The sequence below is a fragment of the Sciurus vulgaris genome (genome assembly GCF_902686455.1).
Source record: "Sciurus vulgaris genome assembly, chromosome: 14".
In the NCBI taxonomy this organism is placed as follows: domain Eukaryota; kingdom Metazoa; phylum Chordata; class Mammalia; order Rodentia; family Sciuridae; genus Sciurus; species Sciurus vulgaris.
Genome location: NC_136475.1, coordinates 217,622 through 233,546, shown reverse-complemented (window position 1 = coordinate 233,546; position 15,925 = coordinate 217,622). Strand labels below are relative to the sequence as shown.

The 15,925-nt window shown below is 37.3% G+C and overlaps 1 protein-coding gene and 1 pseudogene across 2 annotated transcripts in view; both read left to right on the top strand.

Annotated features, from left to right (window-relative positions):
- The window catches only part of LOC306644369 (uncharacterized protein), a 193,757-nt gene that overhangs the window by 119,041 nt on the left and 58,791 nt on the right, over nucleotides 1-15,925 (top strand). The gene's annotated exons all lie outside the window — the stretch shown is intronic.
- Nucleotides 389-6,661, top strand: LOC306644596 (dnaJ homolog subfamily B member 6-like; annotated as a pseudogene). Its single transcript has 2 exons — nucleotides 389-909; nucleotides 6,285-6,661. The product of its transcript is annotated as a dnaJ homolog subfamily B member 6-like (transcript).

Below are 15,925 nucleotides of genomic sequence, written 5' to 3'. Positions count from 1 at the left end.
GTGTGCTCACGTGCCTTCACAATATTCTGATAAGAAGTGCCATTGCTTGCAGCCCTTCAGCCTTTCAGTGCTGGTGGATGGCGATGTGGCCCAATTGCATCTGCACCCAAGCAAGCTGCAGGGACTCTTGGGCTGCATGTGTTTCATAGGGCTGTCATAAGGCAATGCCACAGGCCGCGGGCTTAAGGATAGAACGCATTTCATGTTCACTCCACAGGCTCATGTCAAGGTGCTTGCTGGAATGATTTCTTTTGAGGTCCACACAAGAAATCATTCCGTCTCTAGTTTGCACAGCATATTTCCCTATCCTTCTCTGTGTCCTCCTCGTCACTTCTTTTAGGTGGACAAGTAAATTGAATTGGGTCCCACAACAAATAACTGAATTGACATGAATTATGTCTTTAAGATTCTCTGGGAGAAAGGAGAGAAAGGAAAGCGGGAGGAGCCGCTGCCCCTGCCACCACACAGCCCGACCGAGCACCGGCCTTCTGGCCCCGCGGGTCGGGTCTGCCGCCTCCTCCGACTTGTTCCAACAATCTGTCAACACGCGGTGGGTTACTGTGAAGTTCTAGGGGCAGAGACGTGCCTCTCCAGGGATACCGAAAGCACCTATCAGAAACTGGCACTAAAGTGGCATCCAGATAAAATCCTGAGAATGAAGAAGCAGAGAGAAAATTCAAACAAGTAGCTGAGGCGTACGAGGTGTTGTCAGATGCCAAAAAACGGGGCATCTGTGACAAGTATGCTAAGGAAGGCATAAGGTGGGTGCAGGTGGAGGCCATTTTGACAGTCCTCTTGAGTTTGGCTTCACATTCCAGAACCCAGATGATGTCTTCAGGGAGGTTTTTAGTGGAAGGGACACATTTTCATTCAACTTCTTCTTTTTTTTCATTTTAATTTATTTTTATTGTAAACAAATGGGATACATGTTGTTTCTGTTTGTACATGGAGTACCGGCATACCATTTGCATATTCATACATTTACATAGGGTAATGATGTTTGATTCATTCCGTTATTTTTTCCTTCCCCCCCACCCCTCCCACCCCTCTTTTCCCTCTATACAGTCCCTCCTTCCTCCATTCTTGCCCCCCTCCCACCCCCCATTAAGTGTCATCATCCGCTTATCAGCGAGATGATTCCTATTTTGGGATTTTTGAGATTGGCTTATCTCACTTAGCATGATATTCTCCAATTTCATCCATTTGCCTGCAAATGCCATAATTTTATTATTCTTTATAGCTGAGTAATATTCCATTGTATGTCTATACCACAGTTTCTTTATCCACTCATCAATTGAAGGGCATCTAGGTTGGTTCCACAATCTGGCTATTGTGAATTGAGCAGCTATGAACATTGATGTGGCTGTATCCCTGTAGTATGCTGATTTTAAGTCCTTTGGGTATAGGCCAAGGAGTGGGATAGCTGGGTCAAACGGTGGTTCCATTCCAAGTTTTCTAAGGAATCTCCACACTGCTTTCCAGAGTGGCTGCACTAATTTGCAGCCCCACCAGCAATGTATGAGTGTACCTTTCTCCCCACATCCTCACCAACACCTGTTGTTGCTTGTATTCTTGATAATCACTATTCTAATTGAGGTGAGATGGAATCTTAGTGTAGTTTTGATTTGCATTTCTCTTATTACTAAAGATGGTGAACATTTTTTCATCTATCTGTTGATTGCTTGTACATCTTCTTCTGTGAAGTGTCTGTTCATTTCCTTAGCCCATTTGTTGATTGGATTATTTGTATTCTTGGTATAGAGTTTTTTTGAGTTCTTTATAGATTCTGGAAATTAGTGCTCTATCTTAAGTATGAGTGGCAAAGATTTTCTCCCACTCTATAGGCTCTCTCTTCGCATTGCTGATAGTTTCCTTTGCTGAGAGAGAAAGCTTTTTAGTTTGAATCTATCCCAGTTATTGATTCTTGCTTTTATTTCCTGTGCTATGGGAGTCCTGTTAAGGAAGTCTGATCCTAAGCCAACAAGGTGAAGATTTGGACCTACTTTTTCTTCTATAAGATGCAGGGTCTCTGGTCTGATTTCAAGGTCTTTGATCCATTGTGAATTGAGTTTTGTGCAGGGTGAGAGTTAGGGATTTAGTTTCATTCTGTTGCATATGGATTTCCAGTTTTCCAAGCACCATTTGTTGAAGAGGCTATCTTTTCTCCATTGCATATTTTTGGCCCCTTTGTCTAGTATGAGAAAATTGTATTTATTTGGGTTTGTGTCTGTGTCCTCTATTCTGTACCATTGATCTACCTTTCTATTTTGGTACCAATACCATGCTGTTTTTATTACTATTGCTTTGTAGTAGAGTTGAAGTTCTGGTGTTGCGATACCCCGTTTCATTCTTCCTGCTAAGGATTGCTTTAGCTATTCTGGGTTTCTTATTCTTCCAGATGAATTTCATGATTGCTTGCTCTATTTCTGTGAGGTACATCATTGGGATTTTAATTGGAATTGCATTGAATCTGTATAGCACTTTAGGTAGTATGGCCATTTTGACAATATTAATTCTGCCTATCCAATAACATGGGAGATCTTTCCATCTTCTAAGGTCTTCCTTAATTTCTTTCTTCAATGTTTTGAGGTTTTCATTGTAGAGATCTTTTACCTCTTTGGTTAGATTGATGCCCAAGTATTTTATGTTTTTTGAGGCTATTGCAAATGGAGTTGTTTTTCTCATTTCTCTTTCAGCTGTTTCGTCGCTTGCATATAAAAATGCTTTAGATTTATGGGTGTTGATTTTATAGCCTGCTATTTTGCTGAATTCATTGATGAGGTCTAGAAGTTTTCTGGAGGAGGTTTTTGGATCCTCTAAATATAGAATCATGTCATCCACAAATAGTGACAGCTTAAGTTCCTCTTTTCCTATTCGTATCCCTTTAATTTCTTTGGTCTGCCTAATTGCTCTGGCTAGAGTTTCGAGGACAATGTTGAATAGAAATGGTGAAAGAGGACATCCCTGTCTTGTTCCCATTTTTAAAGGGAATGGTTTCAGTTTTTCTCCATTAATAATGATGTTGGCCATGGGCTTAGCATAAATAGCCTTTACAATGTTCAGGTGTGTTCCTACTATCCCTATTTTTTCTAGTGTTTTGAGCATGAAGGGGTGTTGTATTCTGTCAAATGCTTTTTCTGCGTCAATTGAAATAACCATATGATTCTTATCCTTAAGTCTATTGACATGATGGATTACGTTTATTGATTTACCAATGTTGAACCATCCTTGCATTCCAGGAATGAACCCCACTTGATCGTGGTGCACAATTTTCTCAATATGTTTTTGGATATGGTTTGCCAATATTTTGTTAAGGATCTTTGCATCTATATTCATCAAGGATATTGGTCTAAAATTTTCTTTCCTTGGTGTGTCTTTTCCTGGTTTGGGTATGAGGGTGATATTAGCTTCATAGAATGAGTTTGGTAGGGTACCCTCCTTTTCTATTTCCTGGAATACTTTGAGAAGTATTGGAATGAGTTCTTCTTTGAAGGTCTTGTAGAACTTGGCTGAGAATCCGTCTGGTCCTGGGCTTTTCTTCGATGGTAGATTTTTAATGGCTTCTTCTACTTCATTGCTTGATATTGATCTGTTTAAATTGTGTATGTCCTCCTGGTTCAGTTTGGGAAGAGCATATGTCTCTAGAAATTTGTCAATGTCTTCAGTAGTTTCTATTTTGTTGGAATACAGATTTTCAAAGTAGCTTCTCATTATGTTCTGTATCTCAGTTGTGTCTGTCATGATATTTCCTTTTGCATCATGTATTTTAGTAATTTGAGTCTTCTCTCTCCTTCTCTTTGTTAGTGTGGCTAAGGGTTTATCTATTTTGTTTACTTTCTCAAATAACCAAGTTTTTGTTTTGTCAAGTTTTTGAATAGTTTCTTTTGTTTCAATTTCATTGATTTCAGCTCTGATTTTAATCATTTCCTGTCTTCTACTACTGTTGCTGTTATTCTGTTCTTCTTTTTCTGGGGCTTTGAGCTGAATGTTAGGTCATTTAATTGTTGACTTTTCATTCTTTTTTGGAATGCGCTCCATGCAATGAATTTTCCTCTTAGTACTGCTTTCATAGTGTTCCAGAGATTTTGATATGTTGTATCATCATTCTCATTGACCTCTAAGAATTTTTTAATCTCCCTGATGTTTTTTGTTATCCATGTTTCATTCAATAGCATATTTTTTAGTCTCCAAGTGTTGGAGTAATTTCCTTTTTTTATTTTGTCATTGATTTCTACTCTCAGTCCATTATTATCTGATAGAACACAAGGCAGTATCTCTATTTTTTTGCATTTCCTAAGGGCTGCTTTGTGGCATAACATATGGTCTATTTTCGAGAAGGTTCCATGTGCTGCTGAGAAGAAAGTATATCCGCTCGTTGATGGATGGAATAGTCTATATATGTCTATTAAGTGTAGGTTATTGAGTGTGTTATTGAGTTCTATGGTTTCTTTGTTTGGTTTTTGTTTGGAAGATCTATCTAGTGGTGACAGCAGTGCGTTAAAGTTGCCCAGAATTATTGTGTTGTGGTCTATATAATTCTTGAAATTGAGAAGGATTTGTTTGATGCACAGGGATTCACTGTTGTTTGGGGCATAAATATTTACGATGGTTATGTCTTCCTGATTTATGGTTCCCTTAAGCAGTATGAAATGTCCTTCTTTATCCCTTCTGACTAACTTTGGCTTGAAGTCCACTTTGTCTGATATAAGGATGGAAACCCCCACTTTTTTACTGAGTCTATGTGCGTGGTAGGTTTTTTACCATCCTTTCACCTTTAGTCTGTGGATGTCTTTTTCTATGAGATGAGTCTCTTGCAGGCAACATATTGTTGGGTCTTTCTTTTTAATCCATTCTGCCAGTCTATGTCTTTTGATTGATGACTTTAGGCCATTAACGTTCAGGGTTATTATTGAGAAATGATTTGTATTCTCAGTAATTTGGCTTATTTTGGTTTTTAAGTTGGCTTTGTTTCTCCTTTGAGTGCTTTTTCTCTAAGGTAGTTCCTCCCTTTGCTGACCTCCATTGTTGTTTTTCATTTCCTCCTCATGGAATATTTTGTTGAGAACATTCTATAGTGCAGGCTTTCTATTTGTGAATTCTTTTAACTTTTGTTTATCATGGAAGGATTTTATTTCATCTTCAAATCTGAAGGTTAGTTTTGCTGGGTATAAGATTCTTGGTTGGCAACCATGTTCTCTCAGAGCTTGAAATATGTTGGTCCAGGCCCTTCTAGCTTTTAGAGTCTGGGTTGAGAAGTCAGCTGCTATCCGTATTGGTCTCCCCCCTATATGTAATCTGATGCTTTTCTCTCGCAGCCTTCAAAATCCTATCTTTATTTTGAATGTTAGGCATTTTCATTATAATGTGCCTTGTTGTGGATCTGTTGTGATTCTGTGCATTTGGTGTTCTGTAAGCCTCTTGTATTTGATTTTCCATTTCATTCTTCAGGTTTGGGAAATTTTCTGATATTATTTCATTGAATAGGTTGTTCATTCCTTTGGTTTGTATCTCTGTGCCTTCCTCAATCTCAATACTTCTTAAATTTGGTCTTTTCATGATGTCCTGTAGTCCTTGGAGATTCTGTTCATGATTTCTTACCATCTTCTCTGTTTGGGCGACTTTATTTTCAAGATTAAATATTTTGTCTTCATTGTGTGAGGTTCTGTCTTCCAAGAGGTCTAGTCTGTTGGTGATGCTTTCCACTGAGTTTTTTATTTGGTTTATTGTTTCCTTCATTTCAAGGATTTCTGTTTGTTTGTTTGTTTGTTTTTGAGAATCTTTGTCTCTTTGTTGAAATGATCTTTTGCTTCCTGCAGGTGCTCTTTCAGCTTATTGGTATTATCATTCATTGCCTGCATTTGCTCTCTTATCTCATCCTTTGCTTCACGAATCATCTTAATCATGCATAATCTGAAGTCCTTTTCTGACATTTCTTCTAACATACTGTCATTGGATTCTATTACTATAGAATCTAGATTTGTTTGGTTCATTTTCTTCCCTTGTTTTTTCATGTTGTTCATGTATCTTCCCCTCTAGCAGTGCAGATCGGGGGTATTGCAGATTTCTCCCTATGGGCTTATAGTGGCCCTATGGGTTTCCGAAACCCTTTGTTTAAGGGGAGATCAATATTAGCAGTGCCCAAATCAGACACTATGCAATCCTAGACCAAAGAGCCCCTATGTGGACAATAACAAAATTGTCATAATAAACAAAATGAGTTCAAATGTTATCTCGGTAAAACAAACAGGTATTCAATAAGGTCTGCTCATTCAACTTCTTTGAAGACCCATTTGAAGACTTTTTTGGGATCAGAAAGGGTCCCTGAGGAAGCAGAAACCGAGGTGCAGGGCCATTTTTCTCTGCTTTCAGTGGATTTCCATCATTTGGAGGTGGATTTTCTTCATTTGATACAGGATTTACTTCATTTGGGTTACTAGGTCACAGTGGCCTTACTTCATTCTCTTCTACATCATTTGGTGGTAGCGGGATGGGTAACTTCAAATCTGTATCGACTTCTACCAAAACAGTAAATGGCAGAAAAATCACTACAAAAAGAATTGTCAAAAATGGTCAAGAAAGAGCAGAAGTTGAAGAATACGGTCAGTTAAAGTCCTTAATGATAAATGGTAAGGAGCTGCTGCTGCACCTGGATAACAAGTAATTCCATGTAGCACTGTAAAAGCTACAGGCAGACGATGTCCACATGGAAGGTGCAGAAGTGACATGCCACCAGTATATCTGACTATAGCTGTTTCTCTGCAGCCAGGATTTCCTGGGTGTTGGCAGTATTTTACTTTTGGCTGATCTCTAGTCCATGTGGCAAATAAAATCACACTGTTCCATTCATTTCCAATTTTCCAGTTTATCAGCTTGAATCACCTTTCAGTTGATTCTCTGCCATTTAGGTTTTTACTTCTGAGTCAGGCTCTGGGCCCTGTGGTGTGCTTTGCTGCTCCCTGTAGTCTCCAAGCTTTTGCCTGTAGGAGGAAGTTGGGTTGACAGCTCTGTTTCTAAAGATTTCCTGTAGCATAAAAGAACAAGCAATTGTGTCTCTTAAGTCCAATGATCCTCCTGAGATATCTTCTCTAGGTGCTGTCTTCAACATATGGAGGAGAGAAATTTTTCAAATGGTTTCAAATAGCTTAGAAGGAATTTCATACAGGTCTATCTGTGGGCAGTTCCCAGTTCTGATGCATATTACTGAGAAGTCATTGATTATCTAGAAGCTAAATGGGATATGTTTTAGTATTTCCGGTGAACAACATTAATCCTCATAAGGGGAAGGATGATCCTGACATAAGTTTCCTGTTAATTCCTGGTTTAGTTTTAGAGATCGGTGGGTTTCTTCTATATCTACTAGATGAAAAACAAGGAAGTTTGCTGGCTAGTGCTTCTGTCATCTCTTGTCCCTGGAAATACATGTTTGTGGCAGCTTGTGCTCATCTTCTCAGGTTATGACTTACAGGGACTAGATTTTGGCTGAGATTCTCACCAGTATCTTGGACTTTGTCAAAGTCAGGGGCGTTGCAACCTGCCTGTGTCTCCTACTATGTCAGTTGTGGTTTTTCACATGAGATGTAAGATAGAAGTGCTTTTAAAGTGGATTGCATTCTTGACCTTCATATTATTACAGCTTGGCACAAGATGAAGTCTGGACTTGCAATCTGTATTAATAGTTCCATTTCTATGGATGAGAAAGATTAGTGTCAGTGGTGTTCTGGGGAGTACCATGGGACAAACTCCTTGCTAACTTGTGGCAGAAGCAGCAAAGACATCTCAAAGTTCAGGACCATTTCTCTCTCTCTGTCTCTCTGTCTCTGTCTCTCTCCCTCTCTCTCTCTCTCTCTCTCTCTCTCTCTCACACACACACACACACACACACACAACTAAATATTTCATTAGTGGATGGACTGAACTTGAGGGTTTGGGGTCAAGTAATTGGAGCACTGAAAGTATAAGTTTGCAGAAAGATTATGATCACACATCTCCAAACACCCTACTGTTTCATTTCATTGTACGAGAGCAGCTTTTTCTGTGTAATAGAATCTACTGTAGTCTCCCAAATGTGTTTAGTGATCAACAGATTCAAAGAGAATTGGCATATTATCTTATTTATCATCAACTTAAAAGTAAAATAGGGAGGCCCAGCCCAGCACTGCTGCAAGAGACTTCCATGCCTGGGAGTCCCAGCCCAGAGAACCAGGCCCAGACCAGCCCAGCCCCAGCCTGCAGTTTAGCCCCCCTGCTGCAGTGGACCATCTGTCAACACATTCCTCTGCCCACTAGCAGGATTATACCCCACCTGGAGACCACCAGCCCTAGAGGGGCAGCACCCTTCTTGGGTCGCTGCATTATCAAGTTCCTCCCAGACATGGGGCTACTGAAGACTAGGAGGTTTGAAAAGTGCTATATACTTTTATTGTAGTTTTTTTTTATTAGTAGTAATATTATGATTATTCCTATTATATCTACTATTATTCCTACTTTTTCTTTCTTTTATTAATATTTTTCTCATCCTCTCTATTTTCCTCTTATTTATCTGTCTCATTGGAGAGCCTTTCTCCCTTTTCACATGCTAAAAACCAATTTTTTTAATTCCACTTTCACTACTCCTATGACATAGTACCTCTACAGACACACTTCTTATCTCATTAACATTATATTCTACACCACTTCCCATCCTCTTTGTCCACCATTAGAAACTGTGGTCCTTATTCCAAACCTATTGGCTAAGCTGTAGATAATAATCAAACTCACAATCCATGCTTATTAAGACAATATGGTTAATATCTCAAAAGGAACTATTTTAGTTAAGGATGTATATTGTTTGTATGGTTTGCTAATATTGATCTCTCACTTCAAATTGCAGTATTGGAAACATGCAGGGACAGTATAAGTCTATAGGGGGGAAACTTCAATAACTTAGATTTGCACTGCTAGAGGGGAAGATACATGAGCAATATGAGAAAACAAGGGAAGAAAGTGTTCCAAACAAACCTAGATGCTACATCAATAAAATTCAATGACAGCATGGCAGAAGAAATGTCTGAAAGGGAGTTCAGAATGTACCTAATTAAAATAAACAGAGAAGCAAACAATGAGATAAGAGAGCAAATGCAGTCATTGAATGATCGCACCAATCAACAGTTAGGAGAGCAAATGCAGGAAGGAAAAGATCATTTCAATAAAGAGATAGATTCTGGAAACAAAAGAGCAATCAGATCCTTGAAATGAAGGGAACAATAAACCAAATTAAAAATGCCATAGAAAGCATAACCAATAGGCTAGAATGCCTGGAAGACAGAGCCTTAGACAACGAAGACAAAATATTTAATCTTGAAATCAAAGTAGACCAAACAGAGAAAATGGTAAGAAATCATGAACAAAACCTCCAAGAATTATGGGATATCATGAAAAGACCAAATTTAAGAATTATGGGGATTGAGGAAGGCACAGAAATACAAACCAAAGGAATGAACAATTTATTCAATGAAATAATATCAGAATATTTCTCAAATCTGAAGAATGAAATGGAAAAACAAATACTAGAGGCCTACAGGACACCAAATGTACAAAATTACAACATATCCACACCAAGGCACATTATAATGAAAACACGTAACAGTCCAAAATAAAGATAGGATTTTAAAGGCTGCAAAAGAAAAAAAAATCAAATTACATTCAGGGGGAAACCAATACGCATATCAGCAGATTTTTCAATCCAGACCCTAAAAGCTAGAAGGGCCTGGAACAACATTTTTCAAGCCCTGAAAGAAAATGGATGCCAACCAAGAATCTTATGCACAGCAAAGCTTACTTTCAGATTTGATGATGAAATAAAATCCTTCCATGATAAACAGAAGTTAAAAGAATTTACAAATAGAAAGCCAGCACTACAGAACATTCTCAGCAAACTATTCCTTGAGAAAGAAATGAAAAACAATGATGTAAGTCAGCATAGGGAGGAAACCCTAAAGGAATAGCCAAATAAATGAGAAACCAAGTCAAGTTAAAACCAAAAATAAGCCAAAATGACCAGAAATACAAATCATACCTCAATAATAACCCTGAATGTTAAAGGCCTGAACTCATCAATCAAAAGACATAGACTGCCAGGTTGCATGAAAAAGAAATACCCAAGAATATGCTGCCTTCAAGAGACTAATCTCATAGAAAAATATACCCATGGACTAAAGGTGGAAAGATGGGAGAAAACATACAATGCAGGGTAATCCTGTAAAAAAGCAGGGTTATCCATCCTCATATCAGATAAAGTAGACTTCAAGCCAAAATTAGTTAGAAGTGATAAAGAAGGACATTTCATACTGCTTAGGGGAAGCATAAACCAGCAAGATATAACAATCATAAATATTTATGCCCCAAACAATGGCTTATCCATGTATGTCAAACAAATTCTTTTCAATTCCAGGAACCAAATAGACCAAAACAAAACAATACTAGGTGTCTTTAACATAACTCTCTCACCACTGGACAGATCTTCCAAACAAAAATTGAACAAAAAAACCATAAATCTCAATAATGTAATTGATAATTTAGATTTAACAGACATAAATAGAATATTCCATTCATCAATGAGTGAATACACTTTCTTCTCAGCAGCATATGGATCATTCTCTAAAATAGACCATATGTTATGCCACAAAGCTACTCCTAGCAAATACAAAAAAAAATTAGAGATACTACCTTGTGTTCTATCAGATCATAATGGAATTAAATTAGAAATCAATGACAAAACAAAAAACAGAAATTACTCCAACCTCTGGAGATTAAATAACATGCTATTGAATGATACATGGGTAACAGAAGACATCAAGGGGGAAATAAAAATATTCTTAGAGGTAAACGAGAACAAAATACAACTTATCAAAATCTCTGGGACATGATGAAAGCAGTACTAAGAGGAAAATTCATTTCATAGAACACATTCAATAAAAGAAGAAAAAGTCAACAAATAAATGACCTAACATTACAGCTCAAAGCCCTAGAAAAAGAACAGAACAACACCAAAAGTAGTAGAAGACAGGAAATAGTTAAAATCAGAGCTGAAATCAATGAAATTGAAAGAACAGAAACAATTGAAAAACTTGACAAAATAAAGAGTTGGTTCACCTTCCCTTCAGGTTACCTTCCCCAAAGCCCTGTCCCTCCCCATCAGATCCTTCTCCCCAAAGTCCTACAGCTCCCCTATCAGACCCCCTTCACAAACTCCACACCTCCACACTCTCCCTTCCCTTTGCCATCCCCTCCCACACACAGTCAAAAGACACTCCCAGTAAACATGTGTTCCCTCTCCTCTCCTGCAAGTGGTAGGGACTAGAGGGACCATCCAACTTCTTAACCCCTTCTCCAGGACAGATGTGTCCCAAAGCGAGGAAAAGTTAGGCTCATTTTTTGAAAACCCTGCCAAATATAGGAAGGAATCACCCATCTGACTCAGGTATACCACCATGCTTGGGCAAACAGATATTATATACAAAATTCCACCCTGACCAATGACAGGCATGCCCATATCTGGCAGACTGCTGGAGGTCTTGCACATCAACTACATGACCAAACCCTGGACTCTACCAGACAGCCAAAGCTGCTATGCCCTCAGTGGAACCTGCTTGGAGGTGCCAACCTCAGGACCCTGGGATTATCAGGTTACAGCATATGATCACTTACGTCCTTGAGGAAATGTCAAAAATTTCCCACACCCAAGTAAACTGGGAAAAGATAAAGGAAATCACCCAGGAATAAATGCCCCCCCCCAGAGCAACCACCTTCCCAAGTTCCCTAATATAGCCAAGGAGCCCCACATTACGGGAACGGTGAAGGGACAAGGAGCAGGAAAACAGTCCCCTTCTTAAGAGATTTTAAGGACACAACTAACTGGTAAGTATCCTTCCTTAACTTTGACCACCCCAGCAGCCAATGGCATGTTTCAGTAAAGAACATAATGATGTTCCATAATTTTCTGCATCCTACCCTGACTGATTACCAACTGGGGAAAAAGGGGTTAAGAAGCCCTAGGCAGTAATTTCTCTGGCCTGGCCTTGCTGAATCCTGCATTGAAATGTAAACTGTAAAAGACAGCAGGTCCAGCAAGGGACCAATCTGAGACTGAGGAAAAAAAAATTGTCCATGTTAAACTTCCCCTGGGCTGCAACACAGAAAAAATGGTGTTAAGACTTTTTCTCTCTTCCTTTCTATCTCTCTTTCTACCTCATACTGCTTTACAGAAAATAATTAACAGTGATGTAATTTTTCTAGTACTCCTGGTTTTTTTTTTTGCTTAAAAAAATTCCATATTTTTGAGCTCATAATCTTGATCCTAGATATGTAGGTTAATGTTTTTCTGATCAGTCTAGTTTTATTATAGGAGTTTTTTAAACACCTATAACACTGCAATGGAGATTCATCTACATAAAGCTACAAGACCTTTGCTTTTGTGTTATGTGTTTATTGTGTTGTCTGTCTATATATATGTGTGTGTGTGTGTCCATATATCATGTACATATCAAAATTGATATATCATGAGCACTCATGAGTTAAAATTCAAAAATATGGATCCAAATACCTTTAATCCATGTGATTTAAAATGTTCAATTTAAATTGGGTAAACAAATAAAAGTAAAATGTCTTTAAAATTACTTAACTCACAAATCTCTCTAGGTGGTCAAACTAATAAAATTTTGATGTCTATAAAATGTCTAAAATCCATTGTTTCTAGGACTTTCTTCAACAAGAAAGAGATGGCAAATACTGTTCAATACACTTGTTTGATAAAACCTTGATTTTTACAGGGAAAATAAGCAAATTAGATTTGACATGTGTAAGATTAATCACAAATGTGTTTGCTAGAGATATCTGATTAATTTGCAAAGTTAAAATACTAACAGTTAATATACCATCAAACACTCCTAACTTCTGAAATTCCATGGGATAATATACTTGAACATTGTGTTTTCATAAATTGGTAAAATAACTCAAGTAATTCTATATACAAAGGGTCCAAAAGTTTCAACTGTGTTTTCAATTAGAGCACTATAAATAACAAAGTATTTCCTCTTATTAAAATGGAAGTTTATCTAAAATTTAAAAAATGAAACAAAGAAAGAAAAGGGTGAAGAACTAAAGAAACTTAAAGGTTCTACACATAAAAATATATTTAATAGAAGGAAAAATGTTTTGGGGTAAGAAAATCCTTGTGTGAGGAACTAAACAACATGAGGTTTATGTAAGTAAAGGGCAACTTTCAACCACTTTAAGTGTAACTAAGTGGGTTGTACGTATGTCAAACAATCAGAGCTATTCAAGGTTTCCCCTAACATCAAATGTTAGTGTACTGATACATACCAAAGTTTAATGCATGTGTTGAAATGACAAAATTTCTTAAAACATTAACTTTTAACATTATATCTCTGAAGTTTTAAGAATTTCTTAATGAAATTAGGGTTTTATTCAACTCTGGTTAAATAACAACTGCCTTGAGTATTACACTACATTACAGAGTCTAAATTTTTCCTTGAAAAGTTAAACATGGTTAATATAAAAACATCAATGTAATTGTGGTACTATTACTCCTCTTTAAATATTAAATATATTCATATCTTTCAGGTATACAAGTCTTTAAAGAAGGAAACTTAAAAGAACATTTTATTCAAGCTGCTGTTCTCCAAACTAAATTTCTCTGGAATGGTGATTTTAAACATAGAAGAATTACAAATTTAATTGGGAATTTATTCATATCACTTAATGTTCTGTAATTGAACCTAAATCTTGTGTTACTTTCCCCATTGGGATAAAAATGTATATGTATTTCTAAAACATAATAAGAGCCTAATCTGTTTAAAGCTTAGTATCATGAAAAATGAAAACATTTTGCCTCTTTTCCAGACAAAAGAAAATTTAAAATCTCTCTCAGGCTTTCTTTAATTTATGTTTTAAATATAATGTGATATTATGTTAACTAATGTTCATATGAACTCCAAAAATAATATATACAAACTTTATAAAATGACATGATAAAAGAGGTAAAGATCACCTTTGGAATTAGAAGACTTTATTTTTCTCCAAGATCCCTACCTCACCTAAGATAAGATTGTGCCTCCCCACCTTAGTACATGTTAGAATGGCTCCAAAATAGGCCAGATTTTAACTCATTTAAAGTTGTATTCAGAAGATTGAAGTTTGTTACAAAGATTACCATCATCCCAAACAGGAATATAATGTATAATGCTGCCAAAATTCAGAATAGTTATTACACAAACTTGTTAATTTTTCTTTGTAAACTCTCAAACTGCTGCTTGTTGATATTTTACAGATACTACTTCAAGAACCCACAACCCAGATTAATTTGAGATACTAAGCCATCACCTACAAGACAGATAGGCTATAAGGCTAACTTCTAGTACTAATACAGACCCTAATTAAATATAAGGGGTAAATGACTGTAAAGCAATGGACAATAAAATTAAAGTCCAGTACTCTTACTTTGAGACTGGTGAGACTGGCTGGCAAGATGTTTAACATCAAGGCTTAAACATTGAGGTTAAAATAAAAGGGCCAAGAAAAGGGACATTTGGCTCTTGCCCTTGCTGTCAGTCTGAACACAGGGAACTAGAGAACTTCTCTAAGGAGCTTTGCAACTCTGGGTCACATGATCTCCCAATCAGGGACATTAATGTGACCACTGGAGAATGGAAAGCCAATCAATGCACCTGCTTGAAAGAGGAGGGCCACTGGAGGAGACATCCCTGGTGCTTCCAAGGGAAACAAACTCATCAAGAAGACCCTACCCATTACGGCAAACAAGTGGCACTAAGAGCTGAGAAGCTACTCTTAAGTTCCCCAAGAGTGACCTGTATGGGAACTCAGCTGACTCTTGACAGCAGATAGAATCAAAGTAAGTTTGACCAGCTTGACTTAAACACCTAGCAAAAGTAGTTTTAACCAAAATACAACTTTATCTGGGCATTTAGGAAAAAAATAGCTCTTAAATAAAACTTGAGATGTATACTTGTGTCAGTCCACAGCCCTGATGCCCGCAAACTTCTGAGGTCTGTTTGTTTGTGAGGCTCATATTCATCCCTGCCTACCAAAATTAAACTGGCCTCTGTGCCTTTGTTCTCCTTATTCCTCAAACTAACATTTAACCCCACAACGAAAGCCTACCCATCCCAATAATAGCACACACTAGATTTGGAAAGCCCCCAACCTCCTCCCTTACTAATAAAGCTAAAAACACCCCCTGAGATTAAAGAATCCTTCCTCATAGCATGTGTATTAAATTCCTATGTTTTATTGTCTGAACCTATTCAGTTCAATATAATGCCTCCTAAAACATGTATTATGTTAACTATAAGAACTGTGCATTACAACAATGTGTCAATCAGATTATAGGGCAGCCTCCAGGACAAATTGTTACAAAGGCAATAACCCCCTGGCTCCCTGTAAAAACACTAAACATTATTATCTTGGCTGAGATAACAACCTCTGAATTTTAACTAAAACCCAACAAACTCATATACATATTGACCAGGAAATTCTAAGTGAGGTTCAGGAACTAAAAGATTCTGTCATATGGCTAGGAGAGCAAGTACAAGATTTACAATGGACTCAGAGGCTCCAATATCACTATAATATTACTTTTGCATTATTAGGGTTTCATACAATGACACTGAGGTTCAATAAAAGAATGTACATAATCATTTATTGGGACTCGATCCTTTTTATAATGCCTCTTCGGGTATATTAAAATTACAATCTCAGGTTCTGGCCATGGCTAATGCCCAACCACTTTCTTTTGATAATGAAGAAATTTGGAGCAGTTTAGCTGAAGGGATATCTTCCCTTAACCCTTTAAGACTTTTCCACACATATAACTGGGTTACTATCCTTAGCAATACTGTTAATTGTTTCT